At 37.1% G+C, this 18,390-nt stretch overlaps 1 protein-coding gene across 4 annotated transcripts in view; it reads right to left on the bottom strand.

Moving 5' to 3' along the window:
* Positions 1 to 18,390, bottom strand: part of LRBA (LPS responsive beige-like anchor protein) — a 368,802-nt gene that overhangs the window by 55,498 nt on the left and 294,914 nt on the right. The gene's annotated exons all lie outside the window — the stretch shown is intronic.

Genomic DNA, 18,390 nt, shown 5'->3' with positions numbered 1-18,390 from the left:
TTGTAGCAGCAGGAGCATTTTGTTTTATAGCATGCCAAATTATCTTAAGTCTACATACAGAATTGGTAAGAGTATTTTAGACATTCTATCCAGAAAAAAGTGGGCCTTGTGATAGATACCAGAGTCTCATGCCCCACCTCCCACTTACAGAGATCTCACTTTTTAAACTTGTAATAGCAGGAAAAAAAGAAAAAAAAAACAGTAAGTGGAAAATATTTGTGCATTTACACACAGATAGCCTATGTTTTTATGAACTCTCAAAATGAAATTGTGCTGACTTGTGTGATCTGCATGCTGAATAAAAACAGCAGGATTATCTAATTCTGACAGCCAGAGAGAAGACTGACAGAATTTGTGAAACAGGACTAACTAGCTAGGGATGCTAGGGTAAAAGATTTTTAACAGGATGGAAATATCAAACTGCCACCTCTTTCACGTGTTTCTTCTGTACAAACCTATACAAAGTGCTATGCTGAATGATTAAGCTGCTTTTCTGAAGATGTTAACCAGTTACAACCCAGTCACCAAGACAAGAGCATCCAAAAAGCACTATATTTAAAGGTAACCTAAAATCATTGCCATCTAAAGAGCTAATTTATGTAGATTAAGCCACTACCAGGATTTCTTTTTCCTATTTTATACAGAGAATTCAATGTATTTCTGATTTGAATTACCAAATGAAAAAACATAACAAACAGATATTCTCTTCATCTAGCAAAATGAATGGCATTTTCCTTGCAAAGGAAATTCCTAATTTTGAGCAGAGGAAGTTGAAATTAATTGGGAAACCAAGGAAATCACTCTGCAATTTGCACACAAAAATGATGGGTTTGTTTCATTAACCGATGCCTGAAAACAACATTTAAATTGACACATAAAACCAGCAATTGTCTTAATTTGTGTGGTGCACTCCACACAAAAGCCCTAAATATGTTCAAATTAGAGCAAGCTGCTTGATTGTCACTGCAGTCTCATGTCATATTAATGCATGACAAACATTAAACCATACACTTAAATGGCAATTTATATCATTTAAATGTTTACTGCCACTCCAGATCATCACTCATTTAAATGTGACTTTCTGACAGCTAATTTCAGTTAATTTTCCTCGATTCACTTAATTAGAACTTTCAATCAAGAAAAGACCTGTACATATCTTAGACATCATATCATTCTTTTTTTATTATTACTTTTATTAGGATACTGAATTGCTGAAAGCATTCTTTAAAATGAATCACCACACAGTAGAGTATCTGTTGGGATGATCATATAGCAGTACCTTACAACATATATGCTTAGCCGGGACTTTTTTTCCTTTTTAATTTAAAAAACACCCAATATTTAGACGCAGACACACAATTAAAACTATAAAAAACCACAAGCAGGCCAATTAAAAATTAATGACTTCAAAATTGTTTAATAAGATAAAACCAGTCAGGAGTCTCATGAGTGTCCATAATACTGCAATGTGCAGCCATAAAATTCTACAGGGCTCAGCAAATTACAATGATAAGAATTAATTTTCATGGTATCCTGCTAAAAAAAAGAAATTAACCCTGGAACATACTTACTGTTATCATTATAACTATTTAACACCAAGAAAACAAGAATGTTAGGAAATAGAGATTTTTTTATAGGTACATAAGTAAATATTCAGAATGTGTTGAAGTTGTTCATATTCTTTTTTACAAAAGCTAGATTTTCCATGAGTCATATTACCCTCACAAAGCATTTGGACTTGAATAATTAAAGGAATTCCACTGCGAGCTCCTTAGATTAATGGCTGTACAAATCTGAATTTGTTTTCCCTTTAAAAGCAAAACTATAACACTTTGCCTTCTCAGGGAATGGTTGGGAGCTACCCTGATCTCACTTTTGTTTTTTCAAATTTGAAGTTATTTTGCATTTGAAATTTTTACAGATTCTAAAGCAGATTTTTTTTTTCCTTATTAAGTAATTTTAAAGTCTTCTTAGCTGCCAGATCCCAAGTGAAAGAGATAACTGAAAACCAGCTACAGTCAGCATCAGGACCTTGAAGGACAGACCAAACAGCACACAAATTCAAAGGCCATATAAGCTTGCCTGGTATTTCATGTTCACAGTTAAGCTCTTGGTTAGAGGGAAGTGCTAATGCTGTGACATAATCAATGGGGGAACAATAATTAACAGCTTGTCTAATGACTAAAGAACAGAGTTCCAAGGAAAACAACACCATGTGCTGGATCAGCATGACACACTTTGCACCGGTATATTTAAGTATGGGTCCTCCTTGAGAAAGCATCTGAGAAATAAAGACATGGCAACTTGCAGAAATATTTGGTTATAAAAAGAAGGGTGTTTGCACTGTTTGTTGTTTTTAAACACTGCTGTTAGCATTCACCTCTCGCAAACCTAAGCCAAGCCTATTGATGGTTCAGCATTTAGGATTACTTCAGCCTCGACTTCATTTAGGACAGGCAGCGCTCGTTAAGGCTCGAGTTAAACCCAGCACGCAGCCCTGGGACATGAACACCCTTCCGTGCTGCTCCTGGAGCAAAGCAAGGAATCGCCAGCAGCCCAGGGCAGAGGGAGCTCGTTGCTCACCCTGTGCTCTGAGGGCAGTATGTATGTACAACAAGGAAATCCTCAAAAATGTCCAGCATATAAACCAATACCCAAACCATTGGGTTACTGTAAAATGAATCAAGGACTAATGCCCAATTGTTAATGGATCAAACAGGCCCATGGAAAGGCAGTCACATGAAGCCACACACAGATTGTCAATTCTGTCCACAGGGGACTCATATTAACTTTGACAAACTGTCTTGGGGCTGATATCTGTTTCTTTAATGAGATCTATTAGGCAGAGACTAAAACACTTGAGATATGCAAAAAAGTACAGTATACAGATGTCAAACACAAACACCTATTAGTAACTTTCATTTCTCTATTCCCAAGGTAGAAACACTTCAGACACATCAGCAAATAGAAGCTTTGATCTAACTAAGAAATTTTAGTTTATTCATAAATACTTTTTGAATGCACAATCACTAAATATGTGCAATCAAAACTATCTCATTATTTTATGAGCATCTTTTTCTGTCCTGTTTTTTGAAAGAATCGAACAGAGAATAATTTACTGATGGCAACCAAACACTAACATCAGTCTAATACTAATACAAATGATTTGGTAGAAAAAGGATGGAACAACAAAAAACATAAAACTAGCAGACTGGGAATGATTTTTCCTTTGACCAGTATAGATTTCCTAAAGATTTATCATGATTTACTTTCCCAAACAATATTATACCTTTGGAATCAAGATTTTTAAGTCTGAAGCGACTACTATGGCTTTGGCCCTCTACTTTTATTTCTGCTTTAGATTTTATGCAGTGACATACAGCATAAGAAGTGATGTCTATTAAAAATGAACATATATTGTGCTTGAGTTTGGGATGTTCTAACGCTGAAATTAGATGAAAGGTTTAACTGCAGTTTTTTTCATTAGCACAGATATATATTCATAGTCAAGCTATTCAGAAATAAATTACAGACTTCCTTGCCTTATTCCTATGCTGATTAAGCAGAGTAATTTTGAAGCACAGCATAAAGCATGCATGCAACTCTTATTTGAATGACAGAATAAGTGTCCAACCCATACAAAATGAGGTTTATGAAATGTTAAAATGAAAGGAGAAACTTTGTTGAGAAAACAAAATTGCTTGTACATGAATAATCTTTCCTATTTATTCAATTGGAAGAAAAAAACAAACAAACAACCAAGTTAACAAACTGAGGAATATACTTCACCAGCAAGTAAGAAATAAATCTCAAGTAAAAATAATTGCCTGTTACCTTTAATGGACTAAACATTTTAATTCTCCTTTGGAAGGATTTTCTCTGAAATGCTTAAAATGGAGTCTCTTTTATGTTCCACTTGAAAAATATTTATGTATGAACAGAAAAGCACGAATTAGAATTTCACACATTTTTTAGCAAAACCACAACTTTCAGGTGAAAAATACTCTTCTTAAACACAACAAAAAACCTGCATAACTGCAGGTAAGGACTTTAATATGTGTTCTGGCTTAGAAATACGGGTGTGCACATTCATTCAAAACAAAACCCCAAACCCACCAAAACTAAACAACTGGAATGATGTTTGCATGTTCAGGCTTTCAGACACAAGTTGGTAATACTGCCTTAACATTGATATATGACCTTTGTAAGTTACAATGCAGAAGGCTGGTTTTTTCAGCCTAATTAGAACTGTTTCAAATTTTCTTGCTAAATATATGATAGAAAGTCCTTTCAACTTTTTTTTTTATTCTAGAGTTTCTTTTCACATCAGCCTTGTTCCAATCAAAATATGTTTTGAATTAAATTATTTTGATTCAATATGGGGATCACATTTCACTTCTAAGATTTAAAGTTCGAAAAGGAAAAGTTTAGGCTGTTCAAACAAAGCAAATGCAGCCACTTTGCGGAAAGCTATTCACATTTACCAAGACTGACAAATTGTTTGTGTGCACCATTAGGTCTAGTTTCTGCAATAGTTGCCAGATTTCCTGTCCTCCTAATAACATATTAACTCTACAAGTGCTGGCTTTATCTTTAGAGGTTTTTCAGTAACCTCTTGGATTTAAAAAGTAAATTATGAAATCCGCTTTCACCCAGTGACACTGTTTGATCACAGGGGTACGCACAGCTGAGAATAAAGATGTATATAAAGTTATTCCAAAGATACAGACTTCAGGCCTGCCTTGAGGATATCAGAAGGAAGAGGACAGCAAACGTACTAAGTAGAAAACTGACTCCATGTTCTGCATGAGGCAAGACAAATTTCAAATGGATGAAAGGGACATCAAAACAACTTACATGATTGGTGGTTTTTTACTTGGTAAGTAACTATTTCAACCAAATGCATTTAGTTTTGCTTACTGCATTTTACAAACTGTTTTAAGCATGAGATACTCGAAAAACTGAGCATTACTTACAGAAAAAAATTAAAATAACTATTTCATTTTTCCTTTGTGTGTGCCTGTGTTACAGAAATGCACTGCCAATTCTTCATTACTGTTGTAACAAAAGTGGAAACTTTATTTCTCTACTTGGTTAATGATACCAGGATAAAGTACTCTGGAAAATACAGTCCTAATAAAACATTTAGCTTAGTTGCTTTACTGAAGATAACTGATCTCATAGAAAAAAAAGGATATCAGCAATTTGAGAAGCTCAGACACAGGAGATCTATGGAAGATTAATTTCCATTTTTCTGTTCCTTCTTCTCTGTATTTAAGATTAAGCTAGTATTAACAAAAAAGGAAATTTGCATAATAGTGTGACTTACTGAAACTTTTTAGCAAGGTATAGTCTGCATGAGCAGCATGTAAACAAAGAAAAATATTTTGCAATGCAATTATTCAAACTCCTATCTGAATTAATGTCATTATTACCAAAATAAGACTAGCATGTTTAGCCAAAAAATCTTAAGCGTTTTTTTATCTTTTGGTCATTTCTATATTGAGTCTACAACAGTAATTTTGCAGTTTAAATGGAAAAGTCAGACAGCTGCTACACATTTTATAAAATGAAAATTGCATGTCCTTTGAAATTCAGCTTTATTCTCAACTGAAATGTCTATTATTAGGTGCCAGGAATAAAAGATTTTTAAAATATGAAAAAACTGCATGGGAGCACTTGTAGTTACTCTTTCCATCAAGGGCAGTGATCACTTTTAAAATATTTCTCAGTATATCCTTGATAACCTGCAAATTTGAGAGTAATATTTAAAGGCAGAAGTGCTACAATCTTCCACGAGCACTTTATGAACAGAACAAATTATGCATTTTTATTCCTAAATTTTAAAGTTTGAACATCTACCTTAGGTGTTGCCTTACCTCAGTTGTTCACAAATTCATGGTTGTTACAACCTACAAAAAAAAGAGTGGGCAAAACCTGTCTCACCCACTGGCTCCATCAGTAAAGAGATGTTTTCCAAAAGTTGTCCCAAGAATGGCCCTGTCCCAACTGTCTGGTTCCTTCACACCAAGACACAGAAAAGGTACAGAACCGGTAAGAACAAAAAATGATCAGGAGGCCTTTATTGCATTCTCTACATGAAAAATAATTTATAAAAGCCATAATTAATTGCAGTTGTGAAATCACACAAATGGCCATTGTTATTCATAACTCTGACAAGAGTGCTGTATGTGGCTGGCATCTGTCCTCCCCCAGAGACATACAGAACATCTAACTCTGGCTAGTCCATAACCTTTTTTTTACTACAAAGTTGGCAACAAGCAAATATTGATAGCACCAGTAGGTATTGCTGAGTTATTGGCCATCTCCACTTTCCCCCACCACATCCCTGAATTTACTGTCCACATTTAAAACATCTGCTATGCTGTTAAGAGGATTCTCTCCCACAGAAAAGTCATCAACATCCTGAGGCCAAGACAGGGAATGAAAACTCTTTCTGATAATTCTCACACACAGTACCAAAAAGAGGCAGGAAGTTACCTCCTCTCTGAAATTCAGCAATTCCTGTCCCAGTTCCTCTAGCACTTGTTTGCATGAAGACTGACAGCCTGGATCTGGAACCTATTACCCATGGAAGCACAGGCTGTTAACCACACAGCTGACAGTTGGCTCAGCCAAATTAGTTCAAATGAAGTTTTGTGTTTTAAATAAAAACCCAAACCCCAACCACCAAAATCCTGCCACATAGGACTCCATTTCACAGTGCAGTGCTGTGCATTGGTTGTCTCAGCATCCCACTCTGCCACAACAACCTATTTTCCCCTCAGAAGTCTAATGCAGGGACATTGCTTCCAATGCTTTAGGTCACTGGCATTACTTCTAGCCAAGGGACTTCTGTGTGACACCTCCTTGAGCCTTGTGATCACAGTCTGAATGTCAAGTGTTAGCACAGACAAACTGAAAGGTCAGAGGACTCCACACTTCTGAAAGGATGGTAAACAGTCATTGAGCTTTTTGTGTTACAGATTCTTTCCCTTTAAGAGAGAGGTGCAAAATACACACCACAAAACTTCAAACCGTGCAACATTTCCTTGCCTTTGAGGCTGTATGAGCTTTTTAAACACTGAAGCTTCAAACAGACCAAATTAAGAAATTCAGGGAAGTACTAGGGTACTCTTAGCAGTGGCATTTTGATTTCAGCTTGCTTACATTTACTGAACTTATAGGTAACATAATCTTAATGCAACATACAAACTCAGTGACTGCAGTGAAGGTCATGAAGTTCTAGAAAGCATCAAAACCATGAATTCAGCTTGCATCACTAAAATTCAAAAAAGGATTTATGTGAACACAGATCAAGCCACATTTGAAATGGTTTTCAAATCAGTATTTAGGCTGCCACCCCACTGAATCCTCAAAGTTTAAGCCTAAGCATATTGTTTGGTTAATGACAGCACAACACACTTCAAACTGTGAGAAACTACTGATTTTTTAATGCATTTTACATTTAAACTGCCTGTACATTTCTTCCTTCCTAACACTTACTCTGTGAGCCCTAAAAGTGAACTGTTGCTTTATTTCTGCACTCTGTTTCAACAGCTTGCAGCATTTATGCTGTGCTTTGATGTGTCAGTTGTATACCCAATTCACAAGAGCTGTAATGATCAACAAGTATTAGTATGCATGTAAGAGGAGACAGAAATGGTTGCAAACACATGGTCTTCAAATCACTGCAAACAGCACAAGCAAACATCTTAGAGGAGTTGTAGAGACTAATCTAATTTGTCTTTGAAGCCAGTGGTGGGGGGCAAAAAACGCTCCAGAGAAAGTTGTTTAAGATTAGGAAATGGTATGACAAAAGGTCAAGGAATTTAAAACACAGTTTAGATGCAAGTCAGGCAGAAAGGTAATTTCAATCTTGTCATTTGACTTGTCTGCTAATTCACAGAACTATTCTAAAGCTTTTGGGGAACAGAACAGATTTATAAAGGCAATTAGGGTACCACATCTGAATAAATCAGGCTGCTACAGAAATAGGAAACAGCATTATATCATCACATGGGACAAATGTGTAACTTTTGGGGCTGAACTGCCCAGCAAGAACAGGATTTGCTTGCTTGAGATGACTATAAACAGTGAAACCTTGATCTCTTATAAAGCCATTCTGAGGGGCTGTTTAGGATGACACTATGAGGTGTGTTTGGCAAGTACTTCAGACTCCTTGAAGCTGGCATTTAATTGAAATGACAAAGGAGAATCATCATTTGACTTTGAGAATGACAGAGAAAAGAAGAACTTGTGCAGCAACGACATTTGGCATTTAAAGAAAAATAATCAGATTTGTGGAATATACTATTTGGAAAATGAAATGCTCATTGCAAACTTGCTCAGACACAGCAGGTTCCCATTTAACATCTTGTTCTGGCACACTTGCATAACAAGCTATTCAGGCTGTTGGGAAGTCTGGATCCATTCAAACTGGTGCTCAGGGTGGCTCACCGATCAAATACCCTGGGGCAAGGGCTCCCAGTTTCCTGATTAAGGAAGACCCTGCTCCAATCCTGACTGTGTCATTCCCTCTCCCAGTGGATCCACTGGGGTGTCTCATGGTCCCTGGGAGGAGGCTGGCTAGCACTGGAATTCATAACAGAACAAAAAGCTCTTAGGAGTGAAGTTCAATGCTTGAAAGAAATCAATCTGAAAATGAATTGTATTTATAAATTACTTCTTAAAATATCCATCCTTAGAAAACACAAAATTTCTGATTTTTTTATTCTCATTTCATGATGTATTGCATGTTGAGTTTCAAACAGCTTTATTCATAATACTTTCTCGTAAATATTTTTTTCTAGATTTTATTTCCTTCTTTCACCTAACCAGCCTCAAATTTCCATAGACAGCTGTACACAGAAAGACAAGTGATATATTGAGTATATTGAGCATGCTCAGGAAACCAAGGCATAAACACCTCCAAGTGCAACAGACAGTCTGCAGCCAGTCGAGAGCAAACTTTTCATAACCTTTATATTACTCTGCCATGAACCATGCTAGTGGGAAGGGCACAGGAGATGAATACTATGAACATTCAGAGGTTGAATGCTGAAAAAGCATCTGGTCAGTTATTAACATTTTTATTAACTACATATTCTCCTCTTATAAGCTAAATAAGATGGTAGAAAACTCTAGAATTTTTCCCTTATACTAACAACATAACTTTTTCTTCACAGATGTGCTAAAAAAACCCCTAACATTTAGAAATAAAGTAAAAATATACTGTTCTAAAATTATATTTAACTCCCATCTTCCAAATAACCATTTAATTCAGAAGCTGAACTCCCAGGGCAGCTCTTACTCTTTGAGGGGAAACAAGCAACTATCTATGTTGTTACTTCCCAGGATGCAAGAAAAAAGGCCTACAAAAACACACACACAAAAAAAAAAAAGGCAGCACAATATTATGCCATGTTTTAGATGTTTTAGGGCAGCAACAACCAAATGACAAGGTTTTAATCAAATAGCAGTCCAGTAAGCCTGTGGAGTGGCATGCAGCTTTCTTACCCAGAGGATGCTAAGCACAAGGACACCATCGAGTCCTTGTTCCACCAGAGCTCTACTGGCCCTGTTGGCCACTTACTCAAGATTGGGCTCAGTGATCCTTGTGGGTGCCTTCCAACTCAGAACATTCTGTGAAACTGTGACTTTACCCAGAGAAATGAAAGGAGCCCATCGCTATACAGTACCACCACCTTCACACCACAGGGCGCTTACTGCTGCAGGTAACGTCCAAATTCAATGCCACCATAGGTTCCTCCTCCAGCCTCTGTCACCTCAATGCCACCGCAGGTATCTCCTCCAGCCTCTGTCACCTCAGATGTGCAGGTCCCCCCTCCAGCTGTGTCACCTCAGTGCCACCGCAGGTCCCCCATTCCAACCTCCATCACCCCCTGCCAAAGGCACCTCTTCCAGCTTCCATCACCCCAGTGCCACAGGTACCAGCCCCCCATCACCTCAGCTTTGCCCTGCAGAGCATACGGGAAACCAGCTCTGCATTTCAATTCCACCCTTTATTTCCACTACCCCAGGCATGTGCCAAACAGCAAAAATCCCTTTTTTGCAGCGTTTGGAAAGGCTGCGAGCTGGCGGGCGGGGCAGCCGGGGATGCCTCCCCTCAGCGCTCCGGCGGAGCCGCCGGCAAAGCGCTGCGGCCGCTGCGGGCCCCGGCGACTCCGGGCCCGTGCCCAGCGCCGTTCCCGAGGCTCCGAGCTGCGTTCCCGGCCAGGGAGGGGTTAAGGGGTGCGGGGATGCGCTGGGCGGGGGAACAGCCCCGGCTCTAATGAGGCGCTCCCGGGGTCCCCGCGGCAGCTTTCAAACCCGGCCCGCTCCAGACGGGGCCGGCCCGCCACGGAGCGGGGGTGACGGGAATAAATGCCCGCAGTAATGAACTCTGATTGGGAAGCACCTGACTGGAAAGGGAGACGAGGAGCCGTGCGGCAAGGGGAGCTTTGCTGTAGCGCCGTGTTTGTGTGCGATAGGAGAACTCTGCCTTTCAAGTAGGTACGTGGGGCACTAATGAAAAGCAGCTCTCGGCCCAGGGCCTCCCCATTCACTCTCAAAGGGGCAGAGAAGAAAAGCTTCAAAGTAGAACCTAATTTACTTCATCCAAACCCGGCTCTGGGCAGCCTGCAGTTTGTACTGACACCGCGACAAAATATTGGCCAAGAAAGAGAAGGGTCGCGTCTTTTCAGAGGGAGGTTAAACATTTTAAAAGCACCTGCAAGCTGTTGGTCTGATTTTTTGTTTTGTTTTGGGGGTTTTTTGTTTATTTTTCCAGTTTAATTTTATTTAAATACAGCTATTAAGGCCTTCATCAAAAAAAGCAACGTTTTCATTTTCCATGCCCAACTTGCCAAATTTTACTAAGCCTGAACACATTACCTTCCCTCTAGTGGTGGGAACTTAATTTTTTTCCAATGTAAAAACAAAACCAGCAATTACACACAATTTTTTTTCCTTTTCTTATTTTTTTCCTTTTTTTTCTTTTTCTTTTTCTTTTTTTTTTTTTTTTTTTTTTTTTTGTGGGGAATAGATTTGGCAATCTCCAGCAGCCCTTAGGCAGGAAACACATTTGCTGTGCGCTGGCTCTCTGTGCCATGGGATCTCGCCACTTGATTTTACAAAGCTGAGCTCCAAAGAGCGAGGGCATTACTGCCTGCTGTTTTACAAGCAATCAGCAATTCATTGTGCCAGTGCTGTCCTGTACCTGCTGAGTAAATGCTCTAAAAAAGTTCCACTAACTGCCCAGAAACAACTACAGTATGGTAGCAAAAGCAATTCACCAAATGTTTATACTGAGCCTCTGATTTATTTGACAGCTTTACACCTTCAAGACATGATATAATTAAATGTTTTGACAATGGAACAAAAATTGTATAAATTAGAAAGTCGTTAAAGCTGTACAGTATCTAAAATGAAAACATAGTGAGCCTGTAAAACACGATTTCTAAAATGCTTCTATAAAATAGACAAAATGTGTTTAACTTTTTTTATCCTTAGACTTTCTGCTACTGTACTAAACTGTTATACATCTAAAAAATTCTTAATTTAGTCACTCTATGAATGCCATTTGAGAAGATTACAAATGCAATTCTGTGTTATTTTAGAAAGGCAAACAAATCATAGCTTAAGCAGAAATAGCAGACCCAAAATATGACACTGTTTAGAAGTTAAAATACTGTGCATTACCTTAGTTTGTGTCAATTGCTGTTATTTTGATTGTTTTGAAATATAAATCAACAGCTGCCACAATGTCTTAGGGGACAACTAACAATGCTGTGATGTTATTCCTGCCCCTCCAAGGCACTCAGTTCAAGCCTCAGACAAAATTTTGTGCCTCTGTAGATCAGCAAGATGCAAGCTGGCACTTCTTATCACAGAGGGCACACAACACACCAGAAATGCCAAAAATGGGATTCAGAACGTGAAAAACTCACTGCTGCCCATGCCTGTGTCCAAAGGCCAGCCCAGGAGAATGCCAGAAATGACCAGTCATGTTCCAAATGAAAACAAGCACGTTAAAAATCAAATTTTAAAATTGAAACAAATGTCCATGAACTACAACTGCTCACTCTAAGGTCAGTTCGTATCTTTTAAATGCAGTTTCATTATCATTTTTGGTAGTATGTGTATAAAATGTGAGCTTATTGCTAGCCTTAAAAGCTAATTGTTTAAACAATTGTATAATTATATAACCATTATTTAAACATTAAAGCCTTTAAGCAACTATGCAAAAACATTTAGAATCAACTTTGTAATGCAGCTGAAGAGCACTGTTGTTCTAAAGGAAACTGTAATCCAGCAAAAGGTAACAATGACCAGTTGTTTATAAAAACCACTGAAATGTTTGGGAACTAGTTCACATTCTCATGCTCTGTTTATGTTTCCATTCATCATCCTTCTCCTTGAGAAGATAGCTCAAAAGGAAGAACGACTAGAGAACAAAATTTTGTTTAAATTACACATGGAGACGTCAGGTAATTTAACAAATCGAGACAAAAAAGGGATGCTTGTGTATAGCTAAAATCATTATTGCATTAAATCATTTTCTCCTCTCTCTCTCCCTCTCTCTCTGAGGGACCCATCTTTGCAGTGAGGTTTACAGTTATTTTGTATATTCAGCTCTGCCAAGAACTTCGAACTCACAAGTGAAGAAAAGGAACCAGAAATACAATCCAAATGTAGAAGTACACAATGTATAAATGTTACTGTAGTCTTGTCAATCAAGGAACAGACACAATCTTTGCTTAAAACCTGTATCTTAATGATTGACTCCCACCCTCTTCACACTTCTCTTCCATTGCACTGTAACACAACACAACACAACATAATTTGATGCCCATAGAAAATAAATTGGTGGCAATGGGACAATTCCAGGACTGGTAGAGTGGGCAAATGGATAAGAGTTATTCATCAAACTGTTCATTAGGAGGAGTATGGCTGCAGTGGGCTCTGTTTCTGAATGGAAATCTCTTTTTTGCCCCAAACTCGTAAATTACTGAAGCCAGGTAGCATATTTCCATAATGATGTATGTGATAAGTGAATGTGGGGAAACTGTTTTCCCTTACATCCTTGTGGAAGATGGTTCAGGAAGCTACCATTTTGTTTAATCAAATGTTTGGGTTTCAATCCCAGATTCTGTTCCGTATCTGCCTTCCAACTACCATGGGTTTGAAAAAAATGATGAAAAAAACCTGAGAATCAAAAAAAAAAAATAGCTGGAGCTCCTTGGAAAGAACTTATTCTCTATTTCATTATTGGTACAAAAGTACGAAATAACTGGGATAACTGTAAATAGCCACATTTGAAAAATGTTCATTATGTGACAAGCTGGAAAGAATTCTTGCCACACGAGGATTAGACAGGGTGTGCTTGCTTGCTACAAAACCAAAGTAAAATGAACTTCTCTGACTGGTCCCATTGCTGTTTTGCAGTATTTAATTTGGGGAGCAGACCAGAGGACGGCTGAGCACTGTAGGTTGAGTTAACAAACAATTGTTTGTTAACGTAATGCTAGAAGCCATTTATTAATCCTTCATCTTACAGTGTTCTCAGTTCACTAAACACCCTTTTTTTTCCCCCAGCATGTAAGTAAATTAAAGTGGACATTTTATAATTAAGCAAACAAACATCAAAATAATAAGCTTTTATGCAGCCATCCCAAGCAGTTGGATTTTTTTGTTTTTATGAAATGTAATAATGTAGTATGTCCTACTACTACTTAGCTTGCATGTACATATACTAGAATCTTATTGGAAACATTGTTCTGTAGTAATATAAATCTTACTACAGTCACTCCACCTAAGAAATGTTATAAATTGTTTTATAATTAATTGTAAAGTTTTAGTTTAAAAAAAGCAATTCCTTATCTCTCAAAACAAACTTATATTAGTGCAATACTGAGTCTGTTCCAGAGATCTGCTGACATGGAAATACACAGACATAAAAATTGCATCTTACTCAGAAAACTTTTAGAACAAAGTCTTTTGGTGATTTTATGTACGGGCCTTGCCAATGAGATGACAGAATTTGCTAGGCATATAATTCAATGTCATTCATGCCTAAATTCTTGTAAATGAGTTATGTTAATCCAAATTTTTATTCTAACAACCATCCTCTCCCGTTTCCTCTCATGAAGACAAACAATAAAATGGCCAGTGCTTTTCTCAGGCAAGAAAACTTAGACTACATTTCATTCTTTTGTACCTAACCTGGTCTTTATTCATCCTTTAATTTGTGGCAATGTTGATGTTACTCCATTCATTAAATATTTTTGGAAAAATTCATCCTGCAAATGAGAACAAACACACAAAATGATCCCACACCTTTCCTCATCAGAAAATTAAATTTCGTAGCCTTCAGTGTTAATGAAAATGAGATGCAGAGATTCTGCTACATAAAATCTTTCTCAAATTGTAAAGTGTTTGAATAAATTGCCATTCACCATTAAAAAAAAGTTACAACTCTGAAAATTAACAAAATTGTAGAAGACTGAGAATTGATACTATAACATTCAGAATCACAAGCGCAGAAATTTCAAAAAGTTCTACTGGAGCATTTTTTGTAAATTTGCTTTAGCTTGAGCAAGCTCCCCTCCTGCTATTTACATACTAAATATACACATGATATAGTGGTAAAATCTAAAACTTCAATACATCCTTTAAAGTGTACATTCATAAAATCCCTAAGCAGGTAATCACAGGGACTTCTCATGTAACACAGTAAACACCTTAGAGGGCCTTACATATTTATGACACTTTGGCACTGTACACTCACACTAAACAAGCCCTTTAGTTTTCTTCTCTACAAAAATACACCAGGCTACATTATAAAGATTTATCATAGCACTACAGAAAATAAGGGAAATGTGTGATGATTTATTAGCCAATTAAATGCATAATTACTGATTTATCCTTCAAATTACCTATGAAAAGCCCTATTGTTGTGTGCTCAAATGGAATTCTTAGTGTAAGATTATTGGCAATACTAAAAACTCACAAGAAAAACGTCCAGCTTAGTGTGTGCACACAAACAGAGATGTAGAAGAAGACAAAAACCTTTTACCTGCAAAGATGAAAATGTGGAGGGGGAAACAGTATTATTATCATGACATGATGACAATTAAAATTGCATGGCTTCCTATTTGACATAATTATATCTGATTTTGCTGAAAGTTAAGATATTGGCAAAATATTTTTCTGGACATCAGAGGACTAAAAATACTAAAATGCATAAGGTTTTTTAAATCAACTTGTTAATTGTTGTTAATTTTTAAGTATTACAATTATCTTATTGGTCCCGGGCCATGAATATGTGTGAGAAATTCAGTATCACACTCTATGCACAAAAGGAAAAATAAAGCTACTTATAGGAAAGAGATTTCTGAAAAGCTTGTGACTCATTTATGGACTAAAATTTCATCAGCTGCTTCACAGTTCAGTGTTTGTTTCCCAGACACTTCATTGCCACTGGACAATAACATTATTGTTAGTTCTGCACAAAACTTCTGTGGGCAGTGAAAAACCTTCAAATGGAGAAAAGATTCAAAACTATCAGGAACAGAAAGGAATGGTGGCTGCCTAACCATGGAAATTCAGCAGAACCTGGTAGTACCTGCCAGGCACAAATCCTGTCTGACTGGCACCTACAATGTCAGGACTGTGGAAGAGGGAGAAAAGAAAAAGTTTGCAGAAAGTTTGCACAAGAAAATAAAGAAGAGGAAGGAGAGGGGCTACATTGCCAGCCCCTGAAAGCCACAATTCATTATTTCCAGTTACACAAAAGTTAAGAGGTGAAGATCATTACAAAAAATTTTGGGCCTCAAAATACAGTGCAATTTTTAATTGCCTAGGTAAATTTGAGACTTGAGAGTTCACATTTTCAACCATCTATCTATAGAGTTAGAAAACAGTTTAATTAGGAAACTGATGAATTACAAAAGCTTAAGCTTCAGCAAGCTAACATTTTCAAGGGCAACAGCTTAAAGAAAAACACAAACTATGGTAAAATTTGAAGTGAGAAAGCCTAGAGATTAAAATGCAAAAATCTTACAGAAAAAGTTTACTGGAAGCCAAAAGTAAAAACAGATTGTAGACTAAAATTCAGTATATAACCCACAGATCCTTCTACATAAAACAGTGGGGGGCTCACATTATATTGAGTGAGATGTACACTAATGAATATTTTCAAAGGCCTTACGGCTGCTGTTCCACTGAAGGCAAACAAGCTGTTTAACACAGCTGGTAAAAAGCACAGAATTAACAGAAATATGAAAACAAGCAACTAGGTTTACATTGAGCTTTACGTTAATCCCCCCACACACACGGGTATTCAATGCAAATATCAACAATAGTAAGATTTCAAAAACTTGTTTCTTCTTTATAAAGGCCTTCATTAATTCCAGATGCGTAGAAATCTTGTACTTTTTCAATACCTAAATACCAAAAACTTCTCCTTTAGACAATTCCTAGTTTTCGCAAAACAAAATCAAAACCATGTCATACAGTAGTGTGTTTTCTGACTATGCAAAATGACTTTGGGTTCCTCTGATTAAACACTTCACAATAACTAATACATACAAGAAGGGAAGCTACTGTAAGAAACACGAGTATAATTTACACACAAACAAGAAAATTCATTATATTCATAATACAAGTTTAAAAATATCCATAACATCCATGCCATTGGATCTGGTGAGGTAGCATATGCACACTGGTGGAGCTGCCTCAGCTGCAGTGTCACAAGGAGTATCTGGGAGAAGCTCAAGTTATGGATAAGGGATGAAGAGTAAGAAGCAATGGACATAAACAGGGAGAAAAGCAGCAACTGGTTACAATCTCCAGCTAAGTGCTTTAAAGATCAACTTTCACGTCACAATAATTTCCAATTCTATTCTGAGAAAAGCATGAGGTAGTGTTTAAGATCTTCGGAACACATCCTCAGCAGGACGAGACCCTTTTAATGAAAATATACATACCTGTTTCTTTAGTACTTAAAAATAAGTACTACTTAATATAAAATAATTTTAGTGTCTTTTTAAATGTGCTTCACAGATGTCCCTTATTCTGACTTATCAAGAAGAACATAAATTAAGTTCAGCTCAAGAAATTACATGCAAGTGTTAATACTAGAGTTAGCAAAATACACTGACATATTTTATAGCTCACTGTGTATTACACCTTCCTAACTAGCTACATAAACTGAAAATGTGCAATATTTTTAATTAAGTAAGGAGACTACAGCCCTAGATGCTAAAAACATAGACTTTCATAAAACATGATGATTCAAGAATATTGGTAGGCAAAACTAGACTATGGAAAAATCTTTATGTATTCCTCCAAACACGGAGCAGAAATCAACTTTCGCTTTTCTCACAACCCACATGTGTCACTTAAGATTCCATACGCAGACTTTGGAGAGAATGTGTGTGTTTTTAGGACTACTACAGTATGCTAGGAAGCTACTGTTCCTCTGTATATTTAATATAAACCAGTCCCTGAAACACTAACTGAACATAAATTTAAAATTTTGTCATTAATATTATTTCACTCTGGAATCTCCACTTTTGAGAACAATGGGGCACAGAGCAGAATGTATATTCTTATATTGCTTTGTGAAACTTGGCATTTGTCAGTGTCATATAAAACACATCAAAAAAGCAGCACTACCAGTTTTAGCACAAATATTTAAAGGAGTTCAGTATAAACTTTATGTCCAAATAAAGTCGACTAATACCCAGCAAGCAGTGGCGCAGCTGCATTAGCTCATGTAATGTTTCACACATGGAAACCAAGATGCAAGATTACCTCATTTATGGTAACACTCATAAACTACACAGTACACAGTAAACATGTCTGCCCAGCAAATTAAAATATCACTGCACTATGCAGCAGCTGAAGCTATCCAGAACCTGTTTATAATCCAATAGAAGCAGAAATTTGTCTTCAGTTCTAGAAACAGGGGGGAGGGGGGGGAATCAAAGTCTAAGTAAAATAAACTGCACTGCAAGTGTCACTTGCCCCAAGACTTCCTGCTTCCCACAAAAGACATGCAACCATTCTGGAGATCAAAGGTCACAGCTTTACAATAGAATACATTGTAAATAGCTTTAAAATAATTGAATACAACTGCAAACCAAGGACTCATTTATAGCTTGCTAGGAAAAAAACATAGCTGTTTTAAGTCATTCCCGTATATGAACTGAAACCTGCATTATAAAACTGCATCTGTTTCCAAACTACCAGATCAGCACCTGCATACCAGTTGGATTTGGTCATTCCACAGCCATCTAAATAATGAAATGCTTCTGGGTAAATTACATGCCGCCATTGTTTTGATTGTACTCCACAATGACTGGGGAAGCAGGGCCATAACTG

Source organism: Zonotrichia albicollis, chromosome 5 (assembly GCF_047830755.1).
Source record: "Zonotrichia albicollis isolate bZonAlb1 chromosome 5, bZonAlb1.hap1, whole genome shotgun sequence".
Taxonomy (NCBI): Eukaryota; Metazoa; Chordata; class Aves; order Passeriformes; family Passerellidae; genus Zonotrichia; species Zonotrichia albicollis.
The sequence above is the reverse complement of the archived record's forward strand: the minus strand, read 5'-3'. Positions and strand labels throughout refer to the sequence as shown.